Raw genomic sequence first — 20,880 nt, 5'->3', positions numbered from 1 at the left:
GTCACACACGTACACACTGCGCTATAGGGAGAAGGTGACATCACACACGTACACACACTGCGCTGTAGGGAGGAGGTGAGGTCACACACGTACACACTGCGCTGTAGGGAGGTGACGTCACACACGTACACACTGCGCTGTAGGGAGGAGGTGACGTCACACGTACACACTGCGCTGTAGGGAGGAGGTGACGTCACACACGTACACACTGCGCTGTAGGGAGGAGGTGACGTCACACACGTACACACTGCGCTGTAGGGAGGAGGTGACGTCACACACGTACACACTGCGCTGTAGGGAGAAGGTGACGTCACACACGCACACACTGCGCTGTAGGGAGAAGGTGACATCACACACGTACACACACTACGCTGTAGGGAGGAGGTGACGTCACACACGTACACACTGCGCTATAGGGAGAAGGTGAGGTCACACACGTACACACTGCGCTGTAGGGAGGTGACGTCACACACGTACACACTGCGCTGTAGGGAGGAGGTGACGTCACACGTACACACTGCGCTGTAGGGAGGAGGTGACGTCACACACGTACACACTGCGCTGTAGGGAGGAGGTGACGTCACACACGTACACACTGCGCTGTAGGGAGGAGGTGACGTCACACACGTACACACTGCGCTGTAGGGAGGAGGTGACGTCACACACGCACACACTGCGCTGTAGGGAGAAGGTGACATCACACACGTACACACACTACGCTGTAGGGAGGAGGTGACGTCACACACGTACACACTGCGCTATAGGGAGAAGGTGACATCACACACGTACACACACTGCGCTGTAGGGAGGAGGTGACGTCACACACGTACACACTGCGCTGTAGGGAGAAGGTGACGTCACACACGTACACACTGCGCTGTAGGGAGGAGGTGACGTCACACACGCACACACTGCGCTGTAGGGAGGTGACATCCCACACGTACACACACTGCGCTGTAGGGAGGAGGTGACGTCACACACGTACACACTGCGCTGTAGGGAGAAGGTGACGTCACACACGTACACACTGCGCTGTAGGGAGGAGGTGACGTCACACACGTACACACTGCGCTGTAGGGAGAAGGTGACGTCACACACGTACACACTGCGCTGTAGGGAGAAGGTGACGTCACACACGTACACACTGCGCTGTAGGGAGGAGGTGACGTCACACACGTACACACACTGCGCTGTAGGGAGGAGGTGACGTCACACACGTACAAGCTGCGCTGTAGGGAGGAGGTGACGTCACACACGTACACACACTGCACTGTAGGGAGGAGGTGACGTCACACACGTACACACACTGCGCTGTAGGGAGGAGGTGACGTCACACACGTACACACACTGCGCTGTAGGGAGGAGGTGACGTCACACACGTACACACACTGCACTGTAGGGAGGAGGTGACGTCACACACGTACACGCTGCGCTGTAGGGAGGAGGTGACGTCACACACGTACACACACTGCACTGTAGGGAGGAGGTGACGTCACACACGTACACAAACTGCACTGTAGGGAGGAGGTGACGTCACACACGTACACACGCTGCGCTGTAGGGAGGTGACGTCACACGTACACGCTGCGCTGTAGGGAGAAGGTGAGGTCACACACGTACACACTGCGCTGTAGGGAGAAGGTGAGGTCACACGTACACACTGCGCTGTAGGGAGGTGACGTCACACACGTACACACTGCGCTGTAGCGAGGAGGTGACGTCACACACGTACACACTGCGCTGTAGGGAGAAGGTGACGTCACACAAGTACACACACTGCACTGTAGGGAGGAGGTGACGTCACACACGTACACACTGCGCTGTAGGGAGAAAGTGACGTCACACACGTACACACTGCGCTGTAGGGAGGTGACGTCACACACGTACACACTGCGCTGTAGGGAGAAGGTGACGTCACACACGTACACACGCTGCGCTGTAGGGAGGAGGTGACGTCACACACGTACATACGCTGCGCTGTAGGGAGGTGACGTCACACGTACACGCTGCGCTGTAGGGAGAAGGTGACGTCACACACGAACACACTGCGCTGTAGGGAGGTGACGTCATACACGTACACACTGCGCTGTAGGGAGAAGGTGACGTCACACGTACACACGCTGCGCTGTAGGGAGGAGGTGACGTCACACACGTACACACTGCGCTGTAGGGAGGTGACGTCACACACGTACACGCTGCGCTGTAGGGAGGTGACATCACACACGTACACGCTGCGCTGTAGGGAGGAGGTTGCGCTGTAGGGAGAAGGTGACGTCACACACGCACACACTGCGCTGTAGGGAGAAGGTGACGTCACACACGTACACACACTACGCTGTAGGGAGGAGGTGACGTCACACACGTACACACTGCGCTGTAGGGAGAAGGTGACGTCACACACGTACACGCTGCGCTGTAGGGAGGAGGTGACGTCACACACGTACACGCTGCGCTGTAGGGAGAAGGTGACGTCACACACGTACACGCTGCGCAGTAGGGAGAAGGTGACGTCACACACGTACACGCTGCGCTGTAGGGAGGAGGTGACGTCACACACGTACACGCTGCGCAGTAGGGAGAAGGTGACATCACACGTACACGCAGCGCTGTAGGGAGAAGGTGACATCACACACGTACACGCTGCGCTGTAGGGAGGAGGTGACGTCACACACGTACACACTGCGCTGTAGGGAGGAGGTGACGTCACACACGTACACACTGCGCTGTAGGGAGGAGGTGACGTCACACACGTACACACTGCGCTGTAGGGAGGAGGTGACGTCACACACGTACACGCTGCGCTGTAGGGAGGAGGTGACGTCACACACGTACACGCTGCGCTGTAGGGAGGAGGTGACGTCACACACGTACACGCTGCGCTGTAGGGAGGTGACGTCACACACGTACACGCTGCGCTGTAGGGAGGTGACGTCACACACGTACACGCTGCGCTGTAGGGAGAATGTGACGTCACACACGTACACACTGCGCTGTAGGGAGGAGGTGACATCACACACGTACACACTGCGCTGTAGGGAGAAGGTGACGTCACACACGTACACACTGCGCTGTAGGGAGAAGGTGACGTCACACACGTACACACTGCGCTGTAGGGAGGTGACGTCACACACGTACACGCTGCACTGTAGGGAGGAGGTGACGTCACACACGTACACGCTGCGCTGTAGGGATGAGGTGACGTCACACACGTACACGCTGCGCTGTAGGGAGGAGGTGACGTCACACGTACACGCTGCGCTGTAGGGAGGTGACGTCACACACGTACACGCTGCGCTGTAGGGAGGAGGTGACGTCACACACGTACACGCTGCGCTGTAGGGAGAAGGTGACGTCACACACGTACACGCTGCGCTGTAGGGAGAAGGTGACGTCACACACGTACACACTGCGCTGTAGGGAGGTGACGTCACACACATACACGCTGCGCTGTAGGGAGGTGACGTCACACACGTACACGCTGCGCTGTAGGGAGGTGACGTCACACACGTACACGCTGCGCTGTAGGGAGGAGGTGACGTCACACACGTACACGCTGCGCTGTAGGGAGAAGGTGACGTCACACACGTACACACACTGCGCTGTAGGGAGGAGGTGACGTCACACACGTACACACTGCGCTGTAGGGAGGAGGTGACGTCACACACGTACACACTGCGCTGTAGGGAGAAGGTGACGTCACACACGTACACGCTGCGCTGTAGGGAGAAGGTGACGTCACACACGTACACGCTGCGCAGTAGGGAGAAGGTGACGTCACACACGTACACGCTGCGCTTTAGGGAGGAGGTGACGTCACACACGTACACGCTGCGCAGTAGGGAGAAGGTGACATCACACGTACACGCTGCGCTGTAGGGAGAAGGTGACATCACACACGTACACGCTGCGCTTTAGGGAGGAGGTGACGTCACACACGTACACGCTGCGCAGTAGGGAGAAGGTGACATCACACGTACACGCTGCGCTGTAGGGAGAAGGTGACATCACACACGTACACGCTGCGCTGTAGGGAGGAGGTGACGTCACACACGTACACACTGCGCTGTAGGGAGGAGGTGACGTCACACACGTACACGCTGCGCTGTAGGGAGGAGGTGACGTCACACACGTACACGCTGCGCTGTAGGGAGGAGGTGACGTCACACACGTACACGCTGCGCTGTAGGGAGGTGACGTCACACACGTACACGCTGCGCTGTAGGGAGGAGGTGACGTCACACACGTACACGCTGCGCTGTAGGGAGGAGGTGACGTCACACACGTACACGCTGCGCTGTAGGGAGGAGGTGACGTCACACACGTACACGCTGCGCTGTAGGGAGGAGGTGACGTCACACACGTACACGCTGCGCTGTAGGGAGGAGGTGACGTCACACACGTACACGCTGCGCTGTAGGGAGGAGGTGACGTCACACACGTACACGCTGCGCTGTAGGGAGGAGGTGACGTCACACACGTACACGCTGCGCTGTAGGGAGAAGGTGACGTCACACACGTACACGCTGCGCAGTAGGGAGAAGGTGACGTCACACACGTACACGCTGCGCTGTAGGGAGGAGGTGACGTCACACACGTACACGCTGCGCTGTAGGGAGGAGGTGACGTCACACACGTACACGCTGCGCTGTAGGGAGGAGGTGACGTCACACACGTACACGCTGCGCTGTAGGGAGGAGGTGACGTCACACACGTACACGCTGCGCTGTAGGGAGGAGGTGACGTCACACACGTACACACGCTGCGCTGTAGGGAGGAGGTGACGTCACACACGTACACGCTGCGCTGTAGGGATGAGGTGACGTCACACACGTACACGCTGCGCTGTAGGGAGGAGGTGACGTCACACACGTACACACACTGCGCTGTAGGGAGGAGGTGACGTCACACACGTACACACACTGCGCTGTAGGGAGGAGGTGACGTCACACACGTACACGCTGCGCTGTAGGGAGAAGGTGACGTCACACACGTACACGCTGCGCTGTAGGGAGAAGGTGACGTCACACACGTACACACACTGCGCTGTAGGGAGAAGGTGACGTCACACACGTACACGCTGCGCTGTAGGGAGGTGACGTCACACACGTACACGCTGCGCTGTAGGGAGGAGGTGACGTCACACACGTACACGCTGCGCTGTAGGGAGGAGGTGACGTCACACACGTACACGCTGCGCTGTAGGGAGGAGGCGACGTCACACACGTACACGCTGCGCTGTAGGGAGAAGGCGACGTCACACACGTACACACTGCGCTGTAGGGAGGTGACATCACACACGTACACACTGCGCTGTAGGGAGGTGACATCACACACGTACACACTGCGCTGTAGGGAGAAGGTGACGTCACACACGTACACACTGCGCTGTAGGGAGGAGGTGACGTCACACACGTACAGACACTGCGCTGTAGGGAGGAGGTGACGTCACACACGTACACACGCTGCGCTGTAGGGAGGAGGTGACGTCACACACGTACACACTGCGCTGTAGGGAGGAGGTGACGTCACACACGTACAGACACTGCGCTGTAGGGAGGAGGTGACGTCACACACGTACACACGCTGCGCTGTAGGGAGGAGGTGACGTCACACACGTACACTGCGCTGTAGGGAGAAGGTGACGTCACACACGTACACACGCTGCGCTGTAGGGAGGAGGTGACGTCACACACGTACACACTGCGCTGTAGGGAGGAGGTGACGTCACACACGTACACACTGCGCTGTAGGGAGGAGGTGACGTCACACACGTACAGACACTGCGCTGTAGGGAGGAGGTGACGTCACACACGTACACACGCTGCGCTGTAGGGAGGAGGTGACGTCACACACGTACACGCTGCGCTGTAGGGAGGAGGTGACGTCACACACGTACACGCTGCGCTGTAGGGAGGAGGTGACGTCACACACGTACACGCTGCGCTGTAGGGAGGAGGTGACGTCACACACGTACACGCTGCGCTGTAGGGAGGTGACATCACACACGTACACACTGCGCTGTAGGGAGGTGACATCACACACGTACACACTGCGCTGTAGGGAGGAGGTGACGTCACACACGTACACACGCTGCGCTGTAGGGAGGAGGTGACGTCACACACGTACACACGCTGCGCTGTAGGGAGGAGGTGACGTCACACACGTACACACGCTGCGCTGTAGGGAGGAGGTGACGTCACACACGTACACACTGCGCTGTAGGGAGGAGGTGACGTCACACACGTACAGACACTGCGCTGTAGGGAGGAGGTGACGTCACACACGTACACACGCTGCGCTGTAGGGAGGAGGTGACGTCACACACGTACACACTGCGCTGTAGGGAGAAGGTGACGTCACACACGTACACACACTGCGCTGTAGGGAGGAGGTGACGTCACACACGTACACACACTGCGCTGTAGGGAGGAGGTGACGTCACACACGTACACACTGCGCTGTAGGGAGGAGGTGACGTCACACACGTACACGCTGCGCTGTAGGGAGGAGGTGACATCACACACGTACACACTGCGCTGTAGGGAGAAGGTGACGTCACACACGTACAGAAACTGCGCTGTAGGGAGGTGACATCACACACGTACACACTGCGCTGTAGGGAGAAGGTGACATCACACACGTACACACTGCGCTGTAGGGAGAAGGTGACGTCACACACGTACACACTGCGCTGTAGGGAGGAGGTGACGTCACACACGTACACACTGCGCTGTAGGGAGGAGGTGACGTCACACACGTACACACTGCGCTGTAGGGAGGAGGTGACGTCACACACGTACACACTGCGCTGTAGGGAGAAGGTGACGTCACACACGTACACACACTGCGCTGTAGGGAGGAGGTGACGTCACACACGTACACACTGCGCTGTAGGGAGGAGGTGACGTCACACACGTACAGACTGCACTGTAGGGAGGTGACGTCACACACGTACACACTGCGCTGTAGGGAGAAGGTGACGTCACACACGTACACACTGCGCTGTAGGGAGGAGGTGACATCACACACGTACACACTGCGCTGTAGGGAGAAGGTGACGTCAGACACGTACACGCTGCGCTGTAGGGAGAAGGTGACGTCACACACGTACACGCTGCGCAGTAGGGAGGTGACGTCACACACGTACACGCTGCGCAGTAGGGAGAAGGTGACGTCACACACGTACACGCTGCGCTGTAGGGAGGAGGTGACGTCACACACGTACACGCTGCGCTGTAGGGAGGTGACGTCACACACGTACACGCTGCGCTGTAGGGAGGAGGTGACGTCACACACGTACACACTGCGCTGTAGGGAGGAGGTGACGTCACACACGTACACACTGCGCTGTAGGGAGGAGGTGACGTCACACACGTACACACTGCGCTGTAGGGAGAAGGTGACGTCACACACGTACACGCTGCGCAGTAGGGAGAAGGTGACGTCACACACGTACACGCTGCGCTGTAGGGAGGAGGTGACGTCACACACGTACACGCTGCGCTGTAGGGAGGAGGTGACGTCACACACGTACACGCTGCGCTGTAGGGAGGAGGTGACGTCACACACGTACACGCTGCGCTGTAGGGAGGAGGTGACGTCACACACGTACACGCTGCGCTGTAGGGAGGAGGTGACGTCACACACGTACACACGCTGCGCTGTAGGGAGGAGGTGACGTCACACACGTACACGCTGCGCTGTAGGAAGGAGGTGACGTCACACGTACACGCTGCGCTGTAGGGAGGAGGTGACGTCACACACGTACACGCTGCGCTGTAGGGAGGAGGTGACGTCACACACGTACACACACTGCGCTGTAGGGAGGAGGTGACGTCACACACGTACACGCTGCGCTGTAGGGAGAAGGTGACGTCACACACGTACACGCTGCGCTGTAGGGAGAAGGTGACGTCACACACGTACACACACTGCGCTGTAGGGAGGAGGTGACGTCACACACGTACACACTGCGCTGTAGGGAGGAGGTGACGTCACACACGTACACACTGCGCTGTAGGGAGGAGGTGACGTCACACACGTACACGCTGCGCTGTAGGGAGGAGGTGACGTCACACACGTACACGCTGCGCTGTAGGGAGGAGGTGACGTCACACACGTACACGCTGCGCTGTAGGGAGGAGGTGACGTCACACACGTACACGCTGCGCTGTAGGGAGAAGGCGACATCACACACGTACACACTGCGCTGTAGGGAGGTGACATCACACACGTACACACTGCGCTGTAGGGAGGTGACATCACACACGTACACACTGCGCTGTAGGGAGAAGGTGACGTCACACACGTACACACTGCGCTGTAGGGAGGAGGTGACGTCACACACGTATAGACACTGCGCTGTAGGGAGGAGGTGACGTCACACACGTACACACGCTGCGCTGTAGGGAGGAGGTGACGTCACACACGTACACACTGCGCTGTAGGGAGGAGGTGACGTCACACACGTACAGACACTGCGCTGTAGGGAGGAGGTGACGTCACACACGTACACACGCTGCGCTGTAGGGAGGAGGTGACGTCACACACGTACACACGCTGCGCTGTAGGGAGGAGGTGACGTCACACACGTACACACGCTGCGCTGTAGGGAGGAGGTGACGTCACACACGTACACACTGCGCTGTAGGGAGAAGGTGACGTCACACACGTACACACACTGCGCTGTAGGGAGGAGGTGACGTCACACACGTACACACACTGCGCTGTAGGGAGGAGGTGACGTCACACACGTACACACTGCGCTGTAGGGAGGAGGTGACGTCACACACGTACACGCTGCGCTGTAGGGAGGAGGTGACATCACACACGTACACGCTGCGCTGTAGGGAGGAGGTGACATCACACACGTACACACTGCGCTGTAGGGAGAAGGTGACGTCACACACGTACACACTGCGCTGTAGGGAGAAGGTGACATCACACACGTACACACTGCGCTGTAGGGAGAAGGTGACGTCACACACGTACACACTGCGCTGTAGGGAGGAGGTGACGTCACACACGTACACACTGCGCTGTAGGGAGGAGGTGACGTCACACACGTACACACTGCGCTGTAGGGAGGAGGTGACGTCACACACGTACACACTGCGCTGTAGGGAGGAGGTGACGTCACACACGTACACACACTGCGCTGTAGGGATGAGGTGACGTCACACACGTACACACGCTGCGCTGTAGGGAGGAGGTGACATCACACACGTACACACTGCGCTGTAGGGATGAGGTGACGTCACACACGTACACACTGCGCTGTAGGGAGGAGGTGACGTCACACACGTACACACTGCGCTGTAGGGAGGAGGTGACGTCACACACGTACACACTGCGCTGTAGGGAGGAGGTGACGTCACACACGTACACACTGCGCTGTAGGGAGAAGGTGACGTCACACACGTACACACTGCGCTGTAGGGAGAAGGTGACGTCACACACGTACACACTGCGCTGTAGGGAGGAGGTGACGTCACACACGTACACACTGCGCTGTAGGGAGGAGGTGACGTCACACACGTACACACTGCGCTGTAGGGAGGAGGTGACGTCACACACGTACACTGCGCTGTAGGGAGGAGGTGACGTCACACACGTACACACACTGCGCTGTAGGGATGAGGTGACGTCACACACGTACACACGCTGCGCTGTAGGGAGGAGGTGACATCACACACGTACACGCTGCGCTGTAGGGAGGAGGTGACGTCACACACGTACACACACTGCGCTGTAGGGAGGAGGTGACGTCACACACGTACACGCTGCGCTGTAGGGAGGAGGTGACGTCACACACGTACACGCTGCGCTGTAGGGAGGAGGTGACGTCACACACGTACACACTGCGCTGTAGGGAGGTGACATCACACACGTACACACTGCGCTGTAGGGAGGTGACATCACACACGTACACACTGCGCTGTAGGGAGAAGGTGACGTCACACACGTACACACTGCGCTGTAGGGAGAAGGTGACGTCACACACGTACACACGCTGCGCTGTAGGGAGGAGGTGACGTCACACACGTACACACTGCGCTGTAGGGAGAAGGTGACGTCACACACGTACACACTGCGCTGTAGGGAGAAGGTGACGTCACACACGTACACACGCTGCGCTGTAGGGAGGAGGTGACGTCACACACGTACACACTGCGCTGTAGGGAGGAGGTGACGTCACACACGTACACACTGCGCTGTAGGGAGGAGGTGACGTCACACACGTACACACGCTGCGCTGTAGGGAGGAGGTGACGTCACACACGTACACACGCTGCGCTGTAGGGAGGAGGTGACGTCACACACGTACACACACTGCGCTGTAGGGAGGAGGTGACGTCACACACGTACACACTGCGCTGTAGGGAGAAGGTGACGTCACACACGTACACGCTGCGCTGTAGGGAGGAGGTGACATCACACACGTACACGCTGCGCTGTAGGGAGAAGGTGACATCACACACGTACACACTGCGCTGTAGGGAGAAGGTGACATCACACACGTACACACTGCGCTGTAGGGAGGAGGTGACGTCACACACGTACACACTGCGCTGTAGGGAGGTGACATCACACACGTACACACTGCGCTGTAGGGAGGAGGTGACGTCACACACGTACACACTGCGCTGTAGGGAGGAGGTGACGTCACACACGTACACACTGCGCTGTAGGGAGGAGGTGACGTCACACACGTACACACTGCGCTGTAGGGAGGAGGTGACGTCACACACGTACACACTGCGCTGTAGGGAGGAGGTGACGTCACACACGTACACACTGCGCTGTAGGGAGAAGGTGACGTCACACACGTACACACTGCGCTGTAGGGAGGTGACATCACACGTACACACTGCGCTGTAGGGAGGTGACGTCACACACGTACACACTGCGCTGTAGGGAGGTGACATCACACGTACACACTGCGCTGTAGGGAGGTGACATCACACACGTACACACTGCGCTGTAGGGAGAAGGTGACGTCACACACGTACACACTGCGCTGTAGGGAGGAGGTGACGTCACACACGTACACACGCTGCGCTGTAGGGAGGAGGTGACGTCACACACGTACACACTGCGCTGTAGGGAGGAGGTGACGTCACACACGTACACACTGCGCTGTAGGGAGGAGGTGACGTCACACACGTACACACTGCGCTGTAGGGAGGAGGTGACGTCACACACGTACACACTGCGCTGTAGGGAGGAGGTGACGTCACACACGTACACACTGCGCTGTAGGGAGGAGGTGACGTCACACACGTACACACTGCGCTGTAGGGAGGAGGTGACGTCACACACGTACACACTGCGCTGTAGGGAGGAGGTGACGTCACACACGTACACACTGCGCTGTAGGGAGAAGGTGACGTCACACACGTACACACTGCGCTGTAGGGAGGTGACATCACACACGTACACTGCGCTGTAGGGAGGTGACATCACACACGTACACACTGCGCTGTAGGGAGAAGGTGACGTCACACACGTACACACTGCGCTGTAGGGAGGAGGTGACGTCACACACGTACACAAGCTGCGCTGTAGGGAGGAGGTGACGTCACACACGTACACACTGCGCTGTAGGGATGAGGTGACGTCACACACGTACACACTGCGCTGTAGGGAGGAGGTGACGTCACACACGTACACACTGCGCTGTAGGGAGGAGGTGACGTCACACACGTACACACTGCGCTGTAGGGAGGAGGTGACGTCACACACGTACACACGCTGCGCTGTAGGGAGGAGGTGACGTCACACACGTACACACTGCGCTGTAGGGAGGAGGTGACGTCACACACGTACACACTGCGCTGTAGGGAGAAGGTGACGTCACACACGTACACGCTGCGCTGTAGGGAGGAGGTGACGTCACACACGTACACGCTGCGCTGTAGGGAGAAGGTGACATCACACACGTACACACTGCGCTGTAGGGAGAAGGTGACATCACACACGTACACACTGCGCTGTAGGGAGGAGGTGACGTCACACACGTACACACTGCGCTGTAGGGAGGAGGTGACGTCACACACGTACACACTGCGCTGTAGGGAGGAGGTGACGTCACACACGTACACACTGCGCTGTAGGGAGGAGGTGACGTCACACACGTACACACGCTGCGCTGTAGGGAGGAGGTGACGTCACACACGTACAGACTGCACTGTAGGGAGGAGGTGACGTCACACACGTACACACTGCGCTGTAGGGAGGAGGTGACGTCACACACGTACACACGCTGCGCTGTAGGGAGGAGGTGACGTCACACACGTACACACACTGCGCTGTAGGGATGAGGTGACGTCACACACGTACACACACTGCGCTGTAGGGAGGAGGTGACGTCACACACGTACACGCTGCGCTGTAGGGAGGAGGTGACGTCACACACGTACACACTGCGCTGTAGGGAGAAGGTGACATCACACACGTACACACTGCGCTGTAGGGAGGAGGTGACGTCACACACGTACACACTGCGCTGTAGGGATGAGGTGACGTCACACACGTACACACTGCGCTGTAGGGAGAAGGTGACATCACACACGTACACACTGCGCTGTAGGGAGAAGGTGACATCACACACGTACACACTGCGCTGTAGGGAGGAGGTGACGTCACACACGTACACACGCTGCGCTGTAGGGAGGAGGTGATGTCACACACGTACACACTGCGCTGTAGGGAGGAGGTGACGTCACACACGTACACACTGCGCTGTAGGGAGGAGGTGACGTCACACACGTACACACTGCGCTGTAGGGAGGTGACATCACACACGTACACACTGCGCTGTAGGGAGGAGGTGACGTCACACACGCACACACTGCGCTGTAGGGAGAAGGTGACGTCACACACGTACACACTGCGCTGTAGGGAGGTGACATCACACACGTACACACACTACGCTGTAGGGAGGAGGTGACGTCACAAACGTACACACTGCGCTGTAGGGATGAGGTGACGTCACACACGTACACACTGCGCTGTAGGGAGAAGGTGACATCACACACGTACACACTGCGCTGTAGGGAGAAGGTGACATCACACACGTACACACTGCGCTGTAGGGAGGAGGTGACGTCACACACGTACACACGCTGCGCTGTAGGGAGGAGGTGATGTCACACACGTACACACTGCGCTGTAGGGAGGAGGTGACGTCACACACGTACACACTGCGCTGTAGGGAGGAGGTGACGTCACACACGTACACACTGCGCTGTAGGGAGGTGACATCACACACGTACACACTGCGCTGTAGGGAGGAGGTGACGTCACACACGCACACACTGCGCTGTAGGGAGAAGGTGACGTCACACACGTACACACTGCGCTGTAGGGAGGTGACATCACACACGTACACACACTACGCTGTAGGGAGGAGGTGACGTCACACACGTACACACTGCGCTGTAGGGATGAGGTGACATCACACACGTACACACTACGCTGTAGGGAGGAGGTGACGTCACACACGTACACACGCTGCGCTGTAGGGAGGAGGTGATGTCACACACGTACACACTACGCTGTAGGGAGGAGGTGACGTCACACACGTACACACTGCGCTGTAGGGAGGAGGTGACGTCACACACGTACACACTGCGCTGTAGGGAGGTGACATCACACACGTACACACTGCGCTGTAGGGAGGAGGTGACGTCACACACGCACACACTGCGCTGTAGGGAGAAGGTGACGTCACACACGTACACACTGCGCTGTAGGGAGGTGACATCACACACGTACACACACTACGCTGTAGGGAGGAGGTGACGTCACACACGTACACACTGCGCTGTAGGGATGAGGTGACATCACACACGTACACACTGCGCTGTAGGGAGGAGGTGACGTCACACACGTACACACTGCGCTGTAGGGAGGAGGTGACGTCACACACGTACACACTGCGCTGTAGGGAGGAGGTGACGTCACACACGTACACACTGCGCTGTAGGGAGGAGGTGACGTCACACACGTACACACGCTGCGCTGTAGGGAGGAGGTGACGTCACACACGTACACACTGCGCTGTAGGGAGGAGGTGACGTCACACACGTACACACGCTGCGCTGTAGGGAGGAGGTGATGTCACACACGTACACACTGCGCTGTAGGGAGGAGGTGACGTCACACACGTACACACTGCGCTGTAGGGAGGAGGTGACGTCACACACGTACACACTGCGCTGTAGGGAGGTGACATCACACACGTACACACTGCGCTGTAGGGAGGAGGTGACGTCACACACGCACACACTGCGCTGTAGGGAGAAGGTGACGTCACACACGTACACACTGCGCTGTAGGGAGGAGGTGACGTCACACACGTACACACTGCACTGTAGGGAGGAGGTGACGTCACACACGCACACACTGCGCTGTAGGGAGGTGACATCACACACGTACACACACTACGCTGTAGGGAGGAGGTGACGTCACACACGTACACACTGCGCTGTAGGGAGGAGGTGACGTCACACACGCACACACTGCGCTGTAGGGAGGTGACATCACACACGTACACACACTACGCTGTAGGGAGGAGGTGACGTCACACACGTACACACTGCGCTGTAGGGAGGTGACATCACACACGTACACACTGCGCTGTAGGGAGGAGGTGACGTCACACACGTACACACTGCGCTGTAGGGAGGTGACATCACACACGTACACACTGCGCTGTAGGGAGGAGGTGACGTCACACACGTACACACTGCGCTGTAGGGAGGAGGTGACGTCACACACGCACACACTGCGCTGTAGGGAGAAGGTGACGTCACACACGTACACACTGCGCTGTAGGGAGGTGACATCACACACGTACACACACTACGCTGTAGGGAGGAGGTGACATCACACACGTACACACGCTGCGCTGTAGGGAGGAGGTGACATCACACACGTACACACTACGCTGTAGGGAGGAGGTGACGTCACACACGTACACACTGCGCTGTAGGGAGGAGGTGACGTCACACACGTACACACTGCGCTGTAGGGAGGAGGTGACATCACACACGTACACACTGCGCTGTAGGGAGGTGACATCACACACGTACACACTGCGCTGTAGGGAGGAGGTGACGTCACACACGTACACACTGCGCTGTAGGGAGGAGGTGACGTCACACACGTACACACTGCGCTGTAGGGAGGAGGTGACGTCACACACGTACACACTGCGCTGTAGGGAGGAGGTGACGTCACACACGTACACACTGCGCTGTAGGGAGGAGGTGACGTCACACACGCACACACTGCGCTGTAGGGAGAAGGTGACGTCACACACGTACACACTGCGCTGTAGGGAGGTGACATCACACACGTACACACACTGCGCTGTAGGGAGGAGGTGACGTCACACACGTACACACGCTGCGCTGTAGGGAGGAGGTGACGTCACACACGTACACATAGAGTCGTAGTGAGTGACGTCATACATGTACAGAGAGCACGCAGGTACCTGGCCCGGGGCACATGGCGGCGCTGTGGATCCCGGGGTAGGAAGCAGCCGCCGTCTCCAGTGGATACGTGAGATCTTCAGCTGAGTCTCCGTACACAGGGCGCCGCCATGACAGCAGCATTGCGCATGCGCGGACCGTCCACTGACGTCAGTTTTATCGTCCCGCACGGGAGACCACGCCCCTCTGGCAAGATAGTTTTAGAGGCCTCTGGTGATTGGTTTACCCAATATTAGTGCATCTGACGTCACCTACATGTGCGCGAGCCCGGCTATAACCCCGCCCTCCTACCTCGTTACCTTCCCCATCTGTACCATAACCACGCCCTCCTACCCCATAACTCCGCCTCCTGCCCTATACGCGCTTCCGAATGTCAGTAACCCCGCCCCCCTGTCGCATAACCCCGCCCCTGCAGGCAGCAGAGCAGGGATGGGCCATGCGGGGCAGCCAGTCAGGTCCTGATGCAGAGATGGGCGCAGCAGCACTGCTAACATCACAGGTCCGAACGCTGCGTCCTAAACCGCAGCATGGGATCATCTGCGAAGCCATCGGCCGTCACCCTGAGGTCGCTCTGCCCCTTGTAGCTCTGCGGTGCCCAGGCCGGGGAGACGCAGACCCTGACCTCCCAGGAATCTCCCCAGCGCACAGGGTTTCTGTCCCCCATATATTACTGATTGCTGTGACATCACCGCCAGTGATCACACCGCACTATGCCATCACAGCGCCCGCAAGCGGGTCTATATTTAGACCCTGCGCACTCGCAGCAGCCGCACTGCGCGTGCGCAAGCCCCGGAGCGAAAGATAAATTCTCTCGCTCTGGAGATCACTACAAAAGGGACGGCTGTAGATGTTGATCGACAGCTTGCCCCGTTTTGTAGGCGTGGCATGGGGGTGGTTTCACAAATGGAGGCGTTCCTTAAGTGGGCGGCAGTGATGTCAGTGTGGAGCTCCCTGGGGCTTGCGGTTGCCGAGACCCAACCTTAGGGTCTCGTCGCAAGCCCCGATGGTCGCGATGGTCTTGACCATCGCATCCATCAACCTGGTCGGTCGCTAAAGCTGTGGGGGTAACCCACAGCTTAACTAGCGACCAGGAGGCCGCACTTCAAAACACAAGCGGCCATCCTCATTCAGAACAAGCGTTCGCATTTTGCGAGCGCCTCTGAATGAGGGCCAGTGTCTTATGGGCACCAGCAAACACTGCACCTTAGCACACATACAGGCACACATGAGGTTAGGCCGCACACACACAGGCACACATGAGGTTAGGCCGCACACACACAGGCACACATGAGGTTAGGCCGCACACACACAGGCACACACGAGGTTAGGTCGCACACACATGAGGTTAGGCCACAGGCACACATGAGGTTAGGCCGCACACACACAGGCACACGCGAGGTTAGGCCGCACACACACAGGCACACGCGAGGTTAGGCCGCACACACACAGGCACACACGAGGTTAGGTCGCACACACACAGGCACACATGAGGTTAGGCCGCACACACACAGGCACACGCGAGGTTAGGCCGCACACACACAGGCACACACGAGGTTAGGCCGCACACATACAGGCACACATGAGGTTAGGCCGCACACACACAGGCACACACGAGGTTAGGCCGCACACATACAGGCACACATGAGGTTAGGCCGCACACACACAGGCACACATGAGGTTAGGCCGCACACACACAGGCACACACGAGGTTAGGTCGCACACACATGAGGTTAGGCCACAGGCACACATGAGGTTAGGCCGCACACACACAGGCACACGCGAGGTTAGGCCGCACACACACAGGCACACGCGAGGTTAGGCCGCACACACACAGGCACACACGAGGTTAGGTCGCACACACACAGGCACACACGAGGTTAGGCCGCACACACACAGGCACACATGAGGTTAGGCCGCACACACACAGGCACACACGAGGTTAGGTCGCACACACATGAGGTTAGGCCACAGGCACACATGAGGTTAGGCCGCACACACACAGGCACACGCGAGGTTAGGCCGCACACACACAGGCACACGCGAGGTTAGGCCGCACACACACAGGCACACACGAGGTTAGGTCGCACACACACAGGCACACATGAGGTTAGGCCGCACACACACAGGCACACGCGAGGTTAGGCCGCACACACACAGGCACACGCGAGGTTAGGCCGCACACATACAGGCACACATGAGGTTAGGCCGCACACACACAGGCACACACGAGGTTAGGCCGCACACATACAGGCACACATGAGGTTAGGCCGCACACACACAGGCACACATGAGGTTAGGCCGCACACACACAGGCACACACGAGGTTAGGTCGCACACACATGAGGTTAGGCCACAGGCACACATGAGGTTAGGCCGCACACACACAGGCACACGCGAGGTTAGGCCGCACACACACAGGCACACGCGAGGTTAGGCCGCACACACACAGGCACACACGAGGTTAGGTCGCACACACACAGGCACACATGAGGTTAGGCCGCACACACACAGGCACACGCGAGGTTAGGCCGCACACACACAGGCACACACGAGGTTAGGCCGCACACATACAGGCACACATGAGGTTAGGCCGCACACACACAGGCACACATGAGGTTAGGCCGCACACACACAGGCACACACGAGGTTAGGTCGCACACACATGAGGTTAGGCCACAGGCACACATGAGGTTAGGCCGCACACACACAGGCACACGCGAGGTTAGGCCGCACACACACAGGCACACGCGAGGTTAGGCCGCACACACACAGGCACACACGAGGTTAGGTCGCACACACACAGGCACACATGAGGTTAGGCCGCACACACACAGGCACACGCGAGGTTAGGCCGCACACACACAGGCACACACGAGGTTAGGCCGCACACATACAGGCACACATGAGGTTAGGCCGCACACACACAGGCACACATGAGGTTAGGCCGCACACACACAGGCACACACGAGGTTAGGTCGCACACACATGAGGTTAGGCCACAGGCACACATGAGGTTAGGCCGCACACACACAGGCACACGCGAGGTTAGGCCGCACACACACAGGCACACGCGAGGTTAGGCCGCACACACACAGGCACACGCGAGGTTAGGTCGCACACACACAGGCACACATGAGGTTAGGCCGCACACACACAGGCACACGCGAGGTTAGGCCGCACACACACAGGCACACACGAGGTTAGGCCGCACACATACAGGCACACATGAGGTTAGGCCGCACACACACAGGCACACATGAGGTTAGGCCGCACACACACAGGCACACACGAGGTTAGGTCGCACACACATGAGGTTAGGCCACAGGCACACATGAGGTTAGGCCGCACACACACAGGCACACGCGAGGTTAGGCCGCACACACACAGGCACACGCGAGGTTAGGCCGCACACACACAGGCACACACGAGGTTAGGTCGCACACACACAGGCACACATGAGGTTAGGCCGCACACACACAGGCACACGCGAGGTTAGGTCGCACACACATGAGGTTAGGCCACAGGCACACATGAGGTTAGGCCGCACACACACAGGCACACGCGAGGTTAGGCCGCACACACACAGGCACACGCGAGGTTAGGCCGCACACACACAGGCACACACGAGGTTAGGTCGCACACACACAGGCACACATGAGGTTAGGCCGCACACACACAGGCACACGCGAGGTTAGGCCGCACACACACAGGCACACACGAGGTTAGGCCGCACACATACAGGCACACATGAGGTTAGGCCGCACACACACAGGCACACATGAGGTTAGGCCGCACACACACAGGCACACACGAGGTTAGGTCGCACACACATGAGGTTAGGCCACAGGCACACATGAGGTTAGGCCGCACACACACAGGCACACGCGAGGTTAGGCCGCACACACACAGGCACACGCGAGGTTAGGCCGCACACACACAGGCACACACGAGGTTAGGTCGCACACACACAGGCACACATGAGGTTAGGCCGCACACACACAGGCACACGCGAGGTTAGGCCGCACACACACAGGCACACACGAGGTTAGGCCGCACACACACAGGCACACATGAGGTTAGGCCGCACACACACAGGCACACACGAGGTTAGGTCGCACACACATGAGGTTAGGCCACAGGCACACATGAGGTTAGGCCGCACACACACAGGCACACGCGAGGTTAGGCCGCACACACACAGGCACACGCGAGGTTAGGCCGCACACACACAGGCACACGCGAGGTTAGGCCGCACACACACAGGCACACACGAGGTTAGGCCGCACACATACAGGCACACATGAGGTTAGGCCGCACACACACAGGCACACATGAGGTTAGGCCGCACACACACAGGCACACACGAGGTTAGGTCGCACACACATGAGGTTAGGCCACAGGCACACATGAGGTTAGGCCGCACACACACAGGCACACGCGAGGTTAGGCCGCACACACACAGGCACACGCGAGGTTAGGCCGCACACACACAGGCACACACGAGGTTAGGTCGCACACACACAGGCACACATGAGGTTAGGCCGCACACACACAGGCACACGCGAGGTTAGGCCGCACACACACAGGCACACACGAGGTTAGGCCGCACACATACAGGCACACATGAGGTTAGGCCGCACACACACAGGCACACATGAGGTTAGGCCGCACACACACAGGCACACACGAGGTTAGGTCGCACACACATGAGGTTAGGCCACAGGCACACATGAGGTTAGGCCGCACACACACAGGCACACGCGAGGTTAGGCCGCACACACACAGGCACACGCGAGGTTAGGCCGCACACACACAGGCACACGCGAGGTTAGGTCGCACACACACAGGCACACATGAGGTTAGGCCGCACACACACAGGCACACGCGAGGTTAGGCCGCACACACACAGGCACACGCGAGGTTAGGCCGCACACACACAGGCACACGCGAGGTTAGGCCGCACACACACAGGCACACGCGAGGTTAGGCCGCACACACACAGGCACACGCGAGGTTAGGCCGCACACACACAGGCACACGCGAGGTTAGGCCGCACACACACAGGCACTCATGAGGTTAGGCCGCACACACACAGGCACACACGAGGTTAGGCCGCACACACACAGGCACTCATGAGGTTAGGCCGCACACACACAGGCACACATGAGGTTAGGCCGCACACACACAGGCACACATGAGGTTAAGAAATCGAAAGCACAGATAGACAGGCGCTAAAGATACTAATATTTAATAAGAAGACCATAGTAAATAGTAAAATTAAACACTCAAAAAATTAATAAAAATACATATTGGATAGGAAATGCACCGTCGGTGTGCAGCGTTATTGTTCTTCCTCCGTGTAAAGTGGTCAGTGTAGAGT

At 58.6% G+C, this 20,880-nt stretch overlaps 1 protein-coding gene across 3 annotated transcripts in view; it reads right to left on the bottom strand.

Moving 5' to 3' along the window:
* The window catches only part of LOC148453893 (uncharacterized), a 110,510-nt gene extending 94,872 nt beyond the window's left edge, over window positions 1–15,638 (bottom strand). For all 3 annotated transcript variants that reach the window (XM_088461551.1, XM_088461552.1, XM_088461553.1), the window contains exon 1: window positions 15,503–15,638. The gene's annotated coding sequence lies outside the window, so the exon portion shown is untranslated. The remainder of the gene's footprint in view (window positions 1–15,502) is intronic.
* Window positions 15,639–20,880: the final 5,242 nt, after the last annotated feature.

The sequence above is a fragment of the Taudactylus pleione genome, unplaced genomic scaffold, assembly GCF_031769625.1.
Source record: "Taudactylus pleione unplaced genomic scaffold, aTauple2 ptg001066l, whole genome shotgun sequence".
NCBI classification, from domain to species: Eukaryota; Metazoa; Chordata; class Amphibia; order Anura; family Myobatrachidae; genus Taudactylus; species Taudactylus pleione.
Note: the sequence above shows the minus strand (reverse complement) of the source record. Positions and strands in the feature narration are given on the sequence as shown.